Here is a 14,880-nt window from a genome sequence, read left to right as displayed (position 1 = left end):
AAAAGACGCGGAGTGGCGCGCTACGCAGTCGGGTATTAAGGACGAAAATTTTTGGAAACAGGAATTTCAGACCCCGTATTCCTTGAGGAAAATTGAGTAGCAATTTCATCGCGAATGATCAGGATACAGCAGAAAGTGATTCGCGATGCATAAAAGGCGAGTATTCAGCAGCGCGGATGTGAGTTGCTCGATATCGATCGCTACAGACGCATTATAGGTACATACTATGAATAATGCATGCGTCCATGTATGCTTGTGTAGCATATCGGATACAGACGCGTATTCGTATAACAGATCTTTCAGTGTCAACCGAGTGAAATCTAGCACGGCCACGCGTCAGGCCGGATAGCTAGGATGTTTGACGTGACCACCGAGCAGGGAGGGATTGAAGTGACACAACATTGCAATAACTGCAATTACTCAAACGGATAAATATATGTGCGAAGAGAGAACCGTGAGGTTGGCTGAAAAAATTGCATAAATTAATCTAAAAACCCGTGGTAGCAATTCACTGCTCAGCGAATATTATATACATGTACAGTATATACAAGCAGAGATCAATCTGCAATATTAAACGCTGTCAATGAATATTTTTCTCCATTGTTTCTACACGTGGAAATAATTTTCACCTGAGACAATTTTAATAATTATACTACCAACATCCGATGAATAGCAAGATATGCACGGATGCTTTCTAGGCTTATCGCACTATTCGCGCGGGAGCTACAGCAAACGTTGTTATTTTCTTCTGAATGGATTTTAATTCATCAAATACCGGCTGGCCGATGATCGTTAATAATATGGTAATCAAACATCCCAGTATGGTGAAATGTATTCCGTTGAAATACGTTCAGCGTTAGCGTCTGTCCGAGATCGAAGCTATTAATTACGGGCGTTAAATACTTCTATGTGTTTATAGTCAGAGCCGAATCGAATTAAACGGCAAAGTAGAAATTATTCCAGGCTCACTGACAGCAAATATCGGTTATTTTGCGTCTCCGTTTGCTTTTCTAAGCTTTCGATTCTTGCGCGTCATGTGCCTCTCATACTTGCTCGGATCTACTCAAAGTCGAAGAGGGTTGTTCTCTCGAACTGCAGCGGCTGTCGGAGGGTTATCAATTCGAAACCGAAGCACCATAGGCAGGATCAGGAGACTCAGCCGCCCGGGGCGTCCGGCAAGGCGAGACGAGGCGAGGCGAGACGCACCCTCCTCACGTACCACTCAGAATTTCGCTTGGTTAACGTTTTTTAACATTTCATTTGACAGCTGTCGCCTGCAATACGTACGGGGTTGGCTGTCTTCCGTGGTTTCAGCCCCGAAAAACCCGCAGGATTTTGATACTGCACCGGGTTTCCGTCTGCGATTGCTATTGACTCTGGGCGTGTTGCCCTTGGGCCTTATTTTCACGGACCTTTTAACCCGAAAAAATAACCGGTGGAAATCTGGAAGTGTAATCGGCCGCATAGGTGAGAAATCTGCCTGCGGTGGGCCTTGCTGAGAACCATTTTTAACGGCTTAACGGATCTTGTTATCGAGGCCCTGGCGAGATGTTCCCATCAGATGTCAACAAGTTTTAATGGGTACCCAAGAATCGCTTACGAAATAGGACAGAAGTTGACCCAAGACGACACGTGCAGCGCGTCGCGACGCGAGGACGCGATGCGATGCGATGCGACAGACGTTGTGGGACGCCGCGCGTTCGCTTTGAGATAAAAATGGATAGCGCGGTATATAAAAATTGCTAAGAAATCCCATGGCGTTCTAGCCTGAGAACTTTCTCAATTAAAGTCAACAATTAGCGATAGATGTAATAAATAATGACAAAGTATAACAAGCAGCTTGTCTCATCCGCTCTTACGTTTCGCTTGCCGCCGCTACCAGCTCCTCTCGCACTCACCTCTGGAATGCCCGTTAGATGGAATGGACGTGGCGGTTCGATCCGGTGTTACAAGTAGCGGCTAATGGTGTCTCCTTTTTCTTCTCTCCTTATCCCTCTCTGTCGCAACGGTATTTAGCGAGTTCGTGGGCTGCCTAATTAATGCTGGCAAGGACGCGTATTAAACTTCGAGTAATAGATTAGAAAATAGATACGGCCGAAAAAAAATAAGAGTAATATAAAAAAAGAAAAGAGACACAACCTAACGTTTAACGGAAAAAATAATCTTGACTCGAGGTGCAACTTGAATATTTCGACACTAGCCAGTTTTCCATAGTCTTGGTTAATAAATTAAAAGTCAAGTCCACGTCGGATTCCGCGCATTCGCCTCACAGCTCTATTTTTGTTTTTGTGATGAATACACGCCGTGAGAAATGATGTTGAAAACTAAGCTTGGGCAGTCAAACGACCTTTCATAATTCCCAAGAAAGTTTCCTCAAATCCAAGGGACATGATGATTAAGCCAGTGAATTAGATTTTCGCAATAGCTAAAGCCTCAAGTGAGATTAAAATTGATATTTCTTTACAAGAAATTACTTAATTTTGCAACATAACTTTGCAGTGTTACGGTTTTTACTGTACATGCCTCGCAGCTGTTGTATAATAGATGGGAATTATGGCCTTCTTTACATCATTTAATCTCTCTTGAAATCCAAGCGCGATGCTATATGCATACACGGCACTAATGAAGTTTTAGTATCTCCGCAAAATAAGGTAAATTTATATTTTAGACAAATAATGATGTGTTACAGATCCAATTAGTATCTTGCGTATGATCGCCATGAACTTATCGTATTCTCAATCGAGTGACTGATTAACCGCGTTGAATTATCAAAACCAGTTATCCAACGTATACTTCATCGTAAATTATTAACCGCGAATAAAAATACGCCTATGATTCTGCAAGTGATATACAGATATATATATATATCGTATATATATATCATATATATATACGACTGCGTGTATACTCGACCAGTAGCGTTGATACGATTTGTTACTTCGATCTTAGCTCGTGGATTTTTACGGATAGAAAAATCTAGGAGAATGTTGTCTGCGCTGGATAGCGCGCCTAGTTTCCGACGACGGTAGGCATTCCTGTGTCGGACAGTGCGGAGTCTCGATGCGCGTCCTCGAAGGCACCCCGGACAGAAAAAGCAGACGACGTTGTCGTACGTGAGGCCTGCGGGAGTTAGGTACGTGACGATCGATCGTTCGCCGATTTATCGATGGCTGATTCGCGATCGAACGAAACCGGATGCGACGTTACGACCGGCGAAAGACGTTGCCGTGCGATGCGCCGTTCGCCTCGAGGGTGCCTGTGCGATATAATACTCATCTCTCGGTATTACGTCGATATCGTCTGATTCGGAAGCTATTCCTTGGCGATGAAATCACTTCCATAAACATTCAATCACTGGAGTTTGTACTGCATTAATAATTCCATTGTTTCCGGGCTGCAGTGTTTCTCGCTACTCTGACGTGCGTTACAGGGCCGAAAGCCATCCGATAGCCACGTCGCTCAAAATCAGCGAGAAATATATCCTTCAGAGGAATTGCAAATCGATACTTTCTATATTAAGCCCAGACAATGCCGTGACGCGCGCGTAATAAACGCAGCATAACCGACTTTGACGCGCGGGATGTGCACCGTCTTATAACGATGACGAATCGCTATCGGAATGCCCAGTAGCCTGTGTCCGTTTGGTTCTGCCTTAACAGTCGATCTTGCCTTTCACGTGCCGGCAATTTCATCCGTGGAACAATTATTTTCGACAGCGATCTCGAAGACGGCTTCGTCCACGTTGCCTTTTCATGCGTTACACACCTACACTTGGAATGGTCCCTGTACCTACGAACATGTAGTCAACTACATACGCCTGGTCGAAGACAGGACCTAAGTATAGTTTACTTTTTAGTGGAATTTAAAATGACGGCCATAAAGAAGCCGGGGGCAAATTAGGCGGCGAGGATCGAGGTTGAGGCCCCTGGGGTGTCCCTTCGGTCCGCGCGAGACGCAAGTATGAGGTACGTAACTGCGTCTATACGCACACAGATTAAACATCCACGTACGTATTTCACCCCCTCGGAGTCTTATACGGTGCAAGTTTGACCCCGCCTGAATCGACGGGATGGTGTTGGATGGTGGTCTGGCGGTAGGTACGCATACGTACGGTGGCGTTGGCTGGGTGTGTACAGACCACGCGAAGTCCATGGGCTGGAATCAATTGCTGCCTCGGGGCATCATTTACATCATAAGCAATCATAATGATCGAATTTTCGGCGAACGACGATGATCCAATGAGTGGAACGAACCCAATGGGGAGCCAATTGAGAAGCGGGCTCCCACTTACTGACTGAGCTCTATTATAGTTCAGCCCAAAGGCCTTCGCCAACAACCCTCTGCGCTTTTTAGAACCGACAAATTGTCCAGAAAGTGAAAATTGGATCAAATCATCGCGCGGATTATACATATATGTATCCTACGTGTGCTTTTACGGTTCTTATTTCTCATGAAACTATTATGCTCGCTCTTTCCACTCTCGGAGTTACTCCTCAAGGCCTCCCTTTACAGGGTACAGTTGAAAATTAGGAGCACTTGAACACATTTTTATCGCAAACTGACTAATGAAAACACAAAACAAAGTGATAAAAGAAGCCACTGTGAATGTTTCCACCCGGCACTCGATAGCGAAGGTCCACAAGAACAAATGGTAGATAACACAACGATGTGCGATAAAAAAGAGCAGGTTTCAAAATTTGTATAGCATGGAATTACGTAAATGACCGACACATTTGTACGGTTGATGGAGAAGAGATTGATAGAAAAAACCGTAATTTATGAAAGCTAGACCGAGTTGAAAGTTTCCTAAACGTCCTACAGATTTCACTGAGGGGTCACTAACTTGGTGACGAAATGAATTATTCAAATGTGATTTTCGAATTGGACAAAATTGCACGAAGTCACACAAAATCAAGGGAAGTCCGTGTAAAGTTAGAAGTTAATATAGAGACCGTTAATCAGTTAAAACCACTCGCCGTTTACCGCAAGACTTACAAGGATATTCATGAATTCCAACGCTTGCCGCGCGACTTCTTCAACACTATCATGCAATTTCAAGTCTTATGCAACGATTTCCAACGATTCCAGATATCCCGAATAATTCCTTGTCATTTCAAAGAATATTTCAGCCATTCAAGTTCCTTCGATTTACACTTTAACTTCCAGCAATCAAATGTATGATAGCCTTGGGTGGATGCCCTCTCGATCGTTACAAATTCGAATCTCAATATTTGATATTCTCGGTCAGGATCGCGATCAAGATTTACCATTTAAAACTACCCCCAACCTACGAGATTGATGCACCGCTTATCAATCTGCGGGTAGTTTGGACGACGTTAACAACGAGTTTCCACTCTTACGTTATAGGTTTGCTAAGAACGAAGAAAGGCGGACCGGATGACGGAGGGGCTGGGGGTTCGTGGGGGGGAAAGGAATTCTCTCTCTCGGAGGAGATCGGAGCTCCGAGCTCCGTACCCGTGTTCGTGGGCTGTTGGGAGCTCTCCTCCAGCGCTGCCGGTGTACGCGGGAGCGGGACCGAGCCCATCAGTATGCGGACCGCGGCCCGTGCCGACCCTCCCTCCTCCCCCTCACCCTCGCCCTCGCCGTCCTACATCCCTCTCCGTCCCGCTCCCGAGCGACCGCTCGTCGCTGTCGCTTCTCGACCCGAAATGTAGGCTGTTTCAGAGAGAGTGTTTCTACCGTAAAGCCGAAACAGTATTGATTGCAGCTCGCCTAGCTCAACCTCGCCACGCCACGCAACGCCAAGCCGAGTCGAGTCGAGTAGAGCGCTATGCGAAGGCTCCTGTTTATGTCGCGATAGGTCCTCGGGACGATACTCTCTCGTTTTCCGCTCCTTTTCGCGTCCACCTTTAAGGATCAATGTTAGAGGGCCGCAGACCGCGAAAATTACGAGAGCTTGATCAACGCTGATCGTTCTTTGGCCATGGGTCACCTGCGCTTCGTATTGCCAGACGTCGGTACCGCACGTATGAACTTATCACTGTGGTTGAAGCAGAGACTGGAGAAACAGAACTGAATAGACGAGGGAGAAATGAACAAAAAGTACCATCGGTGTACAACGGTCTGGCAGTTAGCCCGGGTGAAATGGGATTTCGTTCGATGGTTATACGAATTGAATGAAAACTGTTACATCAACTACTTTATTGCTGAAATTCAACAGCCGGGCAATTGAATCTCGCTTGCGAAATAGTTTCCGATCATACTGCAGGCGAATGTAGAAGAAAGACATTGTTTTTTCGAAACGGGTATAATACACTGGATTTTTCTTTTATTGTTGATTTCGCAATAGATAAGAGACTTCATTTTTGCAGAGTGAACAATGGCGGGCTCTCCACACTGCAGCCAATAAACCCAGCATTAGTTGGCCAAGTTTGTTCGACATTATATTAACGGCTTGAGAAAGTTCCGTACAGGAGGGAGGGGAGGCAAAAGATAAACAGTTTTCAATGCCTGAGAAGTTTAGTACATAATTTGGTATCGCGTCAGCTGTTAATTAAGCCTCTAATTACCGAACGCTCAGCTTTGATTGTTCGGTTGGAATATTTCCAACCCTTAATTTTGTAGCGGGAACTAGAATGTCAAAATTAAAAACTGGTTACCGCTAATTATAGGATTAGCACAGCCCGCAATTACTCCGGTGAATCCGCGCTCCCATCGTCCTCGACAGGGCAAAATTTCGAATCACAAGACCGTACTAAAGGCGAGTAATGACGTAACAATGACCTAGGAAGGCAGTTCCCGTTCTAGAGACTGTCACCCTACCGACCCATCTGGATTTCCGAGTTCCATCTCGTAAGATGGGGCTCCCTATCGTGCCTTGGCAGATAATTAGGCAGGCAATCTGACCGGGCGGAGCTTCGGAGCATTTATACACCCAGTCCGCAACCCGACAATCTAGGAATCCTGGTGAACCGCCAGCTAGCACCCTCTCCGTAAGGTCCGTTTAATGCCATAAGTACGTTACGGCGGGACAAGATTTACGATATCTAACGAAAATTGAAAATTATGGATACTCACTGAATGTCGGAGTGAGATTCGAAGCTGTTTGCACAGTTTGCGGACATGCGCTCGTACGGAAGCTAGTCCGGTGTACATGGCGGCTCATATCGGGGCGATAGATTTTCCCATGAATTCAGGGAAAAAGATCATAAGGTCACCCGTGACGGCTGAGACTTTGCTGACGTAATGAGGCAGATCGATTGCCAGTTACATTACCATGACAATGAATCACACCCTAGCGAATGGCGGCCGGGGTACGGAGGAGTAACACAATTGGTAGACGGCTGGAATTTGGCAGGAAAACGCGAAAACCGGGGAACCCCAGGGCGCGTGCAGTCAGGAATAGGTTGTAACGTTTGGGGAGGGGAAACGTCACACCAGTTCCCTTATTAGCGGGAAATGTGATCTATTTGCCCCGTAGACGTATAAAGAATCGGCCCTGCGATATGCGGTGGAGGCCTAGAAGAGGCCGTTATTGGCCAATGGGGACCGTAAGTTAAGTTAGCCTAGGTTGGGCTAGGTTATTCCGATATACTGCCGCGCGGCTGTACTATAGCTCATAGTTATGTCAGACCCCCTGGGACGCTGATATATCAGTAATTTTTCCTCCATTCCAGATATTGCTTTATTATTTTATACGTTCCGCTATCACCCTGCACATTGAATCGCACTAATTATTCCCGCCTACGGACATGGATCGTGTCGCGGTTGGTGATCATTACCGTATCGACTGAATTACGGATCTTCAAGTCATTAGGAATTGAAAATTAATCTAGAAAAATCGGACGTATTCGATTGAATATAAGAAGGTCTGATATAATCGGAATAAATTTAAAAGTTCTTAGATTTGCCTGCTCTTTTGGCAAAAACTTAATACTCATTCCTCACACCCTTTGAACTCTTTTCAACTTGAGTAACTCATTGACTATTCAAAGCTCGTGCCGAGTCGAAATCATTTTGAAACGACGTAAGATCAGAATAAAGCAATGATGGCCGTATATAATCGGCTCGTATTGCCTACCGGACAACGGGCCGCAGATTCACCGCTGGTGAATTTGTCCTCAGGTCGAATTTGCGAGGAATTTTGGTTCGCGGGACGTGTCGGCGTATTCGAACACCTCGAGGCGTCTTGTAAGCGGCAGATGCAGGCATCAGGTATGTTATACAGGCATGTCCGGGGGGTCCAAGCGAGACGGAGAAGCGAAGCCGAAGCGGTGTCTCCATCTCGGGAGTGTTCCGCAGAGCTGACATTCCGATGCCATGGAGGGTGGTGCGAATCGAGAATAAATTAGCCATCTTAATTTGCGTACAATAATCAACCGAGGCCCACCTTATAATTTCACCGGCTGAAACTTATTGACACAGTTTCCATCGGTAGAAATTGTACGTTTCGCAACTGGGCGACAGCCGTTGTCCTGATCCTGATCAATAATCACACCTAATCGGCATCTAGAATTAATGGAAAGACAATTATCGCTGACATTGTGCGAACGCGCCGTATCCAGTCACCCTGGCTAAGCCTCCTCAGATCCGCAGCGATGACCTTATTACGGAACGATGACCCCCACGACTGTGTCAGCCACAGTTATTGAGCAGTGTTCACACAAGCCATGCGAGCCAGGTGGATACGTTATACGTACGTGCAGGTATACCGCGGCTACGGCTCGGATGTGCCCCCAACGGACGAACGGCGATGTCACCGTGGGTGCGAGCGTCGGTGTCGGGAGTGGCGTCGCCGCGGCCTCCATCCGAAGGTACGTGTCCCATTGTCGGTTTTGGTATTGTACAGTCGGGCCCCCACCCACCCGAGTATTGTTTAGCTACCCGCGAGTCGGTTCTCCGCAGGTCTCGTCGAGCATGCAGCAGGGGCCCGATGCAGTGACTCACGGCATCGGCTTCCGCCGCCCGGATTGCGCTCCGAATCGAGCCGGTTCCGACGCCTCTTAGTTGCTTTGGATTTCCCGGGCGTCGCTCGATGAATAATAATCGAAAAACGGCGTCGCGGAAGCCTGCAACCGGTCTCCAGACACCCGCTGGGCGCTCCGACGCCTGCACCAAGTAACCTTCAGGGCCGGGACAGGATCGGCTCAATCAAGGCCTGCACGAGCAGCGTTCCAATCGCAGGTTTCCGTCCGCGCTTGCCCACTGGGCTATAAAACCGTTTTCGAAAATCCATACCGGGTGCCGAAGCTGACGCACACCCGTAGCCGCTTGTAGAGATAGGCTCTTCTGCCAGAACGAAACACAATGGCGTGTTCTAGGAGAGACGCATCGGGCTGAGAGAATCAGGGAGAGAGCAAGAGAGGGTCAGGGGTGGGTGGGTGGTTGGGTGGGTAGAGCTTGCGTCGGTCCTTGCCCCGAGTACGTGCTCGGGGTGTGAAAGCTTTCATCGCACTGAGAGCGACCGTCGACTAGTCGGTCGCTTGGTCGGTCGGTTGGTCGGTCGGTCGGTTTCGGATTCAGCCAGAAGACCACGGGATCGACTCTTGGGCGGCGAAGGGCAGAGGAGGGCGTCGAGAAGGGTGGCGAGCCGCGGGACAACGCCACCGAGGAAACAGCAAGGTCTTAAGCGATCGATCGTGCAACGAAAAGTGGTACTTTTCACCGAAATGTCGCCCATCGCCAATGTTAATGCCTGCACCGTGCGTCCTGACACAATGCAATCGTGTAACATCACGCTTCGCTGTTATAGGTGGGCATCGAGTAGCCTTGGCCACGTTCAAGGTCAGTGGTTTTTTCCGATGGTGTTAAATACGCATCGGAGTCGGAGAGTCGAGAAATATTTTGGACTTGAAAAACGAGTGACCGTTCCATCGGCATTGCGGTTGGTAGGGAAAGGCAATGCCAGTGGTTTCAGACCACCGGTTCAAGGCTCCTTTCATGATAGTCCCCGTGATTCTCTCCCCGTGTCACTGCGTGGTTTCCCCACGTCACCTATATCGCCTGCACACCGCTGCACCGCGTTGTGTGCAGTGGTTTTTGAACAAATTTGATGCTCATCTGTTCACACGTCTGTCATTATGAGACACCCCTCGTTGTTGGCGTTGGTGGTCCGGTTTGCATCACGGAAGAGATAGCATCTAAATAGAGATCAGCGATTCTTTGAGCATATAATTTGGTTTTCGATGCGGGGATAGCTGCCGCTCGATCGAATGACCCTGTAACAGTACCCTGAATGGGACCGAACTTCAGCCCCGCCCGGATGTTGGAACTTTGATCTTAGATAACGGCTGCTTCGATTCACCATCAAAAGACCATTTCAACAACGGCCTGTAGAAGTTGCTCACGTCGATCTCTTTCTCATCCAGGGTGTGAGTTTTTAGGTGTGAACTTTGTCAGGTTCTCGATAAGACAGCCGAGCTATCGGATTGTGGGTTAATCATCCTTCGCGACTCTGAGTAGCTCGCGATTAATTTCCGAAACCGGATTAGAAAGAAGCAGGTCTGCCAGGATTCGTCGGAAGTGACAAATGTCTAAAACGCCTAAGGCTGACCATCCAGCGTGTTGCCCCCTTCCCGCCTTCTGAAAGACGCGGGCTCGTTGCAGCGCAAAGTACCAGCCGACCCGGGCATAAGTGCTCCAAGTGCCCTTCAACGGTTGATGTGCTTAGGCAAATGCGAAGCCCGAACAAGGGCACCGGTCGGCCAGAGGGGCGTGTGATGTATTTGTAAAAAGGTGTCGGGTTGGAACTAAGGAGGCCTCCGGTCGCTCGAACCCATGCCCCGAGGGAATCAGGGTGGGAACAGATAAAAGAGAATTGTATAAAATAGGCTACGAGGGGGGTGATGCTAGGGGGTGGCGGGCGATGCCCGTGGGGCACGGCGAAAGGCGCGGGAGGCGGCTGCTAACGCCATTTTGAAACGAGCGTCGCTCTGATCTGTCAAATTTCATTTCACGCGTCTATGCGCTGCGCCAATGCCTCGCGGAGCTTTGACGCCGCGACGCCTCGACGGGGTGCAGATAAGGATCCACCGACAGCCAACACCTACCCTCCGTTATGTGAGACCAGATTGCGATCTTCGTGCTGGTCGAGATCAGGGTCAGGCACGACCTTTGCCCCCGTGGGTCAGTAGGCCCTCTTCATCGTCGCAGCGTTTGTATAGAACGAAAGATTTAAGAAGAAAGAACGAGATCTAAAGTAGACATGGCATTTTCTATTTTCTAAAACCCGCCGACAGTTGTGACAATTGTGTAGCAAATTATTTTCGAAGATCGGTAGTTATCACTCTCACATCTATCATTTTAAGAATTGCGCGAATAATGTCCCGTGGACATTTTCAGAGGAAGGTCTAAGTGCTGTGTGTGAGAGAATAGGTACCGAAGAACGAAACGCTGAGACATAAAATTGAAAAGTTTGACGTAGGAAGGTTTATGGGAGTTTTAAAAGGCAGTAAAGTCAGGCGTTATGCCTTCCGTGAGTCGTTATATTTTCTTCTCCCTTCTTCGCGCGTTTTCTTCAACTTTCATCGCAAACCTCCCTTACCGCCCGGCCGTTTCTCGCTATTCCACCGGCGAGTATCCACCGTCAAGTGCGTTTTTGTTTCCTGGGTCGTTGCCGGTACGTTTGTCGCTCCACTGAGCTCCGGTTTCTCGGCTTTTACGATCCCTCCTTTTACCTCCATCTCTATCCCCGTTTCATCCAACGTTTTCCGCACCGTCGTCGACCTGCATATTCAGATTCCACCTACGTCTGCGTAACGCTGCGGCTACCCCGTGGATACCGCAATTCACCGGAATATTTGCCAGCGAAAAAGGACCCCGAACATCAAAACAGCCCGCAGACATTCCACCGCAGGAATCGTAGCGAATCGCGTTTCGTCTCGGTCGTGTTTTTGGGTTTCACGGAAGGAGGAATTGAGACAGCCCTGCGCATGGCCTGCGCGTAAGGGGTTAGTAATGAAGCGAGTTCGGTAATGAAGCCAACCCCTAGTTGAACAAGTCATCGCCTGCTTCGGATATATTTTATTGCACCACTGGTCTGGTTTATTATCGCCCACCCCGGATGGGAAGATCAACCCTTCCTCACGCCCTCCGCCACCCCGCGGGCCTCGGGCACCCGGTCGTCGGCAACCACGCGGCGACGCCTTCCCCGTCTGACAGTGGCGCTCAACGAGGCGTCGCGGCGAGCACGAGTTCACCCCGAAATGAAAGGGTTGCGCTTCGGTTCCCCGCTGTAAATATTACCCTAATTTCTCCACCCTGCTGTAGAAATCCGGTAAGGGGTTCGGAATCGAATTTACGCGATTCAAGCGCGCAACCCTAAACATTATCTTCTTTCTTCTACGGCGATGTCGCACGTCGCGGCTTTGTTTAACGATCGAACCCGACCAATTTCCCCCACGAGTTACGCAACAGACGTGATTCCTTTGTCCTTACGCATTGCGTTATTCGCCCAGTTTCAGAAACGAAAGTGTTCAAACAAAAACCACATTTCACTCTTGGAGATGGACCATTCTAAAATAATTCGCCACCTAAATTCTTGAATTCTTGCAGATCGGATTGAGAACCGATGCCTTTTAACGCGGTTGGATTAAAACTATAATGCACCCTAATCCAGCAATATCTCATCCTGTCTTGTGGGATTCGTCGCTCAGGCACAACCATCCCTATTTAGCAGAACTCTCTCAATATCTCTCTCGTTATATGAATAGCTATAATATGCAGATACCTAAATATTATCATACATACGTACCGGGGGTGTATATACATACATTATCGTAGTCACACCGTGCCCAACTGGGAGTGAAAGTGGCCACTTGGAGTTCCCGACTGACAGTCGAATCTCTCCTCATCCGTTCAGGCCCGGATATCTGAGATCAGATAGGCGACTACGTCGTCTTTTCCCGGGGTCAAAGAAGTGCTGAAACACTCGAATGTCCGAATAAGAGTAATTCCGATCCCATCACCCGGGACCGTGCAAAGTGTCGCCAGTGTATGATCCCTGATGGACCCGTAAAGATTTTGATCTGGAGCTGATAGACTCCGAGCAAGCTAATAACGGGTCGAGGTTGATGCCGGATTTTGCGGATACCGTGCATGTGTGTAGGCCGGAAGTGACACTCGTTCGTGGTATTCCTTGAAGGAGCGGCACCACCGTGTATTGCTGCGTCTTATAGTCATCGGCATCTGTTCCAGATGGAATTACGAGCCAAGTTCGCCTTGCTAAGATAATGCTTCGTTCGCGCTTCCCTGGAAGTGACTGGCTCGAGATGCTGGGTGACAAGGGGGGCAAGGGGAGCCGGGAATACTTGGTGAGTGAGGCTGGAACGGGGTGGAGCGATCCGGGTGGAGAAGAGAGCCGAAGAGCCCTGTGTATGATGGGTGAGGTTCTAGACTCCGGCTCCAGTTGCCATCGGGGTGGTTCTTGCAAGCGATATAAGCTCTCTCTTCCCTCCCCTTCGCCTCTTCTCTCGTCTTCTCCTTCTCCTCTCTGCTCTGCTCTTCTCTTCCCTTCCCTCCCCTTCCCTGCCCCTGCGCCACCAGAACACCACCCCACTGGAGCACCCACTATCACCCACAGATAGTGGTTCAGTGCTATGGGGTGTCGCGAGCTCATACATATTCAGCAGATGCATCACCCGACCTCGGCTACGTACTGGAAAATTATTGACCACGCCGACCGCGGCTCGGAAGCCCTTCAACTTGGACCAAAGTCCTCCCGCCGCTGGGTAAACTCAAATTACGGACCCGTTTTCGAGTCCGATTGATGTTTAGGCGTTTTATCAAAACTGAAAGTGGATTCGGGAATTTGATGCTTTATTCGAGTCGTCGACCGTACACCATGCGTGCTTGCGGGCTTCACGCCATTTCCAGTAGCGAAGCGTATTTTTGTTTCTTGTCCAGTTTGCTATGAGCAACGTACACAATTTCGAATATAAAGTTGATAGATGTCATTCTCTCATATTCTCTGTATCAAAACACTTTCTGTCAAGCTGATAATTCATTAGCATATTTGCAGCATACAATTTCATCCAAAATATACTGAATGATGTGAAATTTTCTAACGGAAACTTGGGCAGCGAAACCTAGTTTTAATACCAATAAAAAGAATTTCTGAAGATGAACGCAATTTATTCTAGTATCATATTTCAATTGCATGAATTATGGATAGGGTTCAGAAACAAAAAACATGTGCAGTATATTAGACGCCGCCCATCTGAACTCTGTTTTGTTACTTTCGGCGTCTAAGGACGTAATGAGCTTTGGTTTGAATGAGTTCATGATAATGACGAGCGTAAGTAAACGGTAATGGAGGAACAAGTGGAGTTCTCGAATGGTTTTTAAATAAAATTTAAGAGTTTTGAAATAGTACTAATTGCAGGCAACCCCGGGGGAGGGGAGGAAAGGAAAAATCTCGGAGAAAAAGAGACCAAATCAAAAAATTACGACCATCAAGTTAATCTCAAAGATTATAGGTCCGACAGGGTATTTCTTCTAATGAGGAATTAAGTGGTGCCTGGCACATCGAACTTAACGACTACTCGGCTACTTTTTGGCTTAATTATCAGAGATTATCCTGGCATTTATATGCGAGATCTTGAAGGGACGTGTCGCGCACGACTGTTTCGGTATCTTAAACTATAATTGGACTACCGAGGACCAATACGATTGTATTAACATAATTATCTTAGCCACGGGATGACACGAAATTAATATAAATATGCGGCCGTAGACGACGGTCTGGTCAGACAAACGCCAGACTGAGCCCGCTGGCCAGCTATAGCTTGTCCCGCATAACTTAGCATAAATAATAAATAATATTGTGAACACGTGCCAGAGTTGTAACGTGCGTCGATTTAACGCGGGTTATCAACACTCTGAATTCCGATTCTCAGTTTGATGCATTCCCTTGACTGTATG

At 47.9% G+C, this 14,880-nt stretch overlaps 1 long non-coding RNA gene across 1 annotated transcript in view; it reads right to left on the bottom strand.

Moving 5' to 3' along the window:
• Positions 1-14,880, bottom strand: part of LOC124310382 (uncharacterized) — a 141,214-nt gene that overhangs the window by 723 nt on the left and 125,611 nt on the right. The window lies entirely within an intron of this gene.

This window comes from Neodiprion virginianus, chromosome 1 (genome assembly GCF_021901495.1).
Source record: "Neodiprion virginianus isolate iyNeoVirg1 chromosome 1, iyNeoVirg1.1, whole genome shotgun sequence".
NCBI lineage: Eukaryota > Metazoa > Arthropoda > Insecta > Hymenoptera > Diprionidae > Neodiprion > Neodiprion virginianus.
Note: the sequence above shows the minus strand (reverse complement) of the source record. Positions and strands in the feature narration are given on the sequence as shown.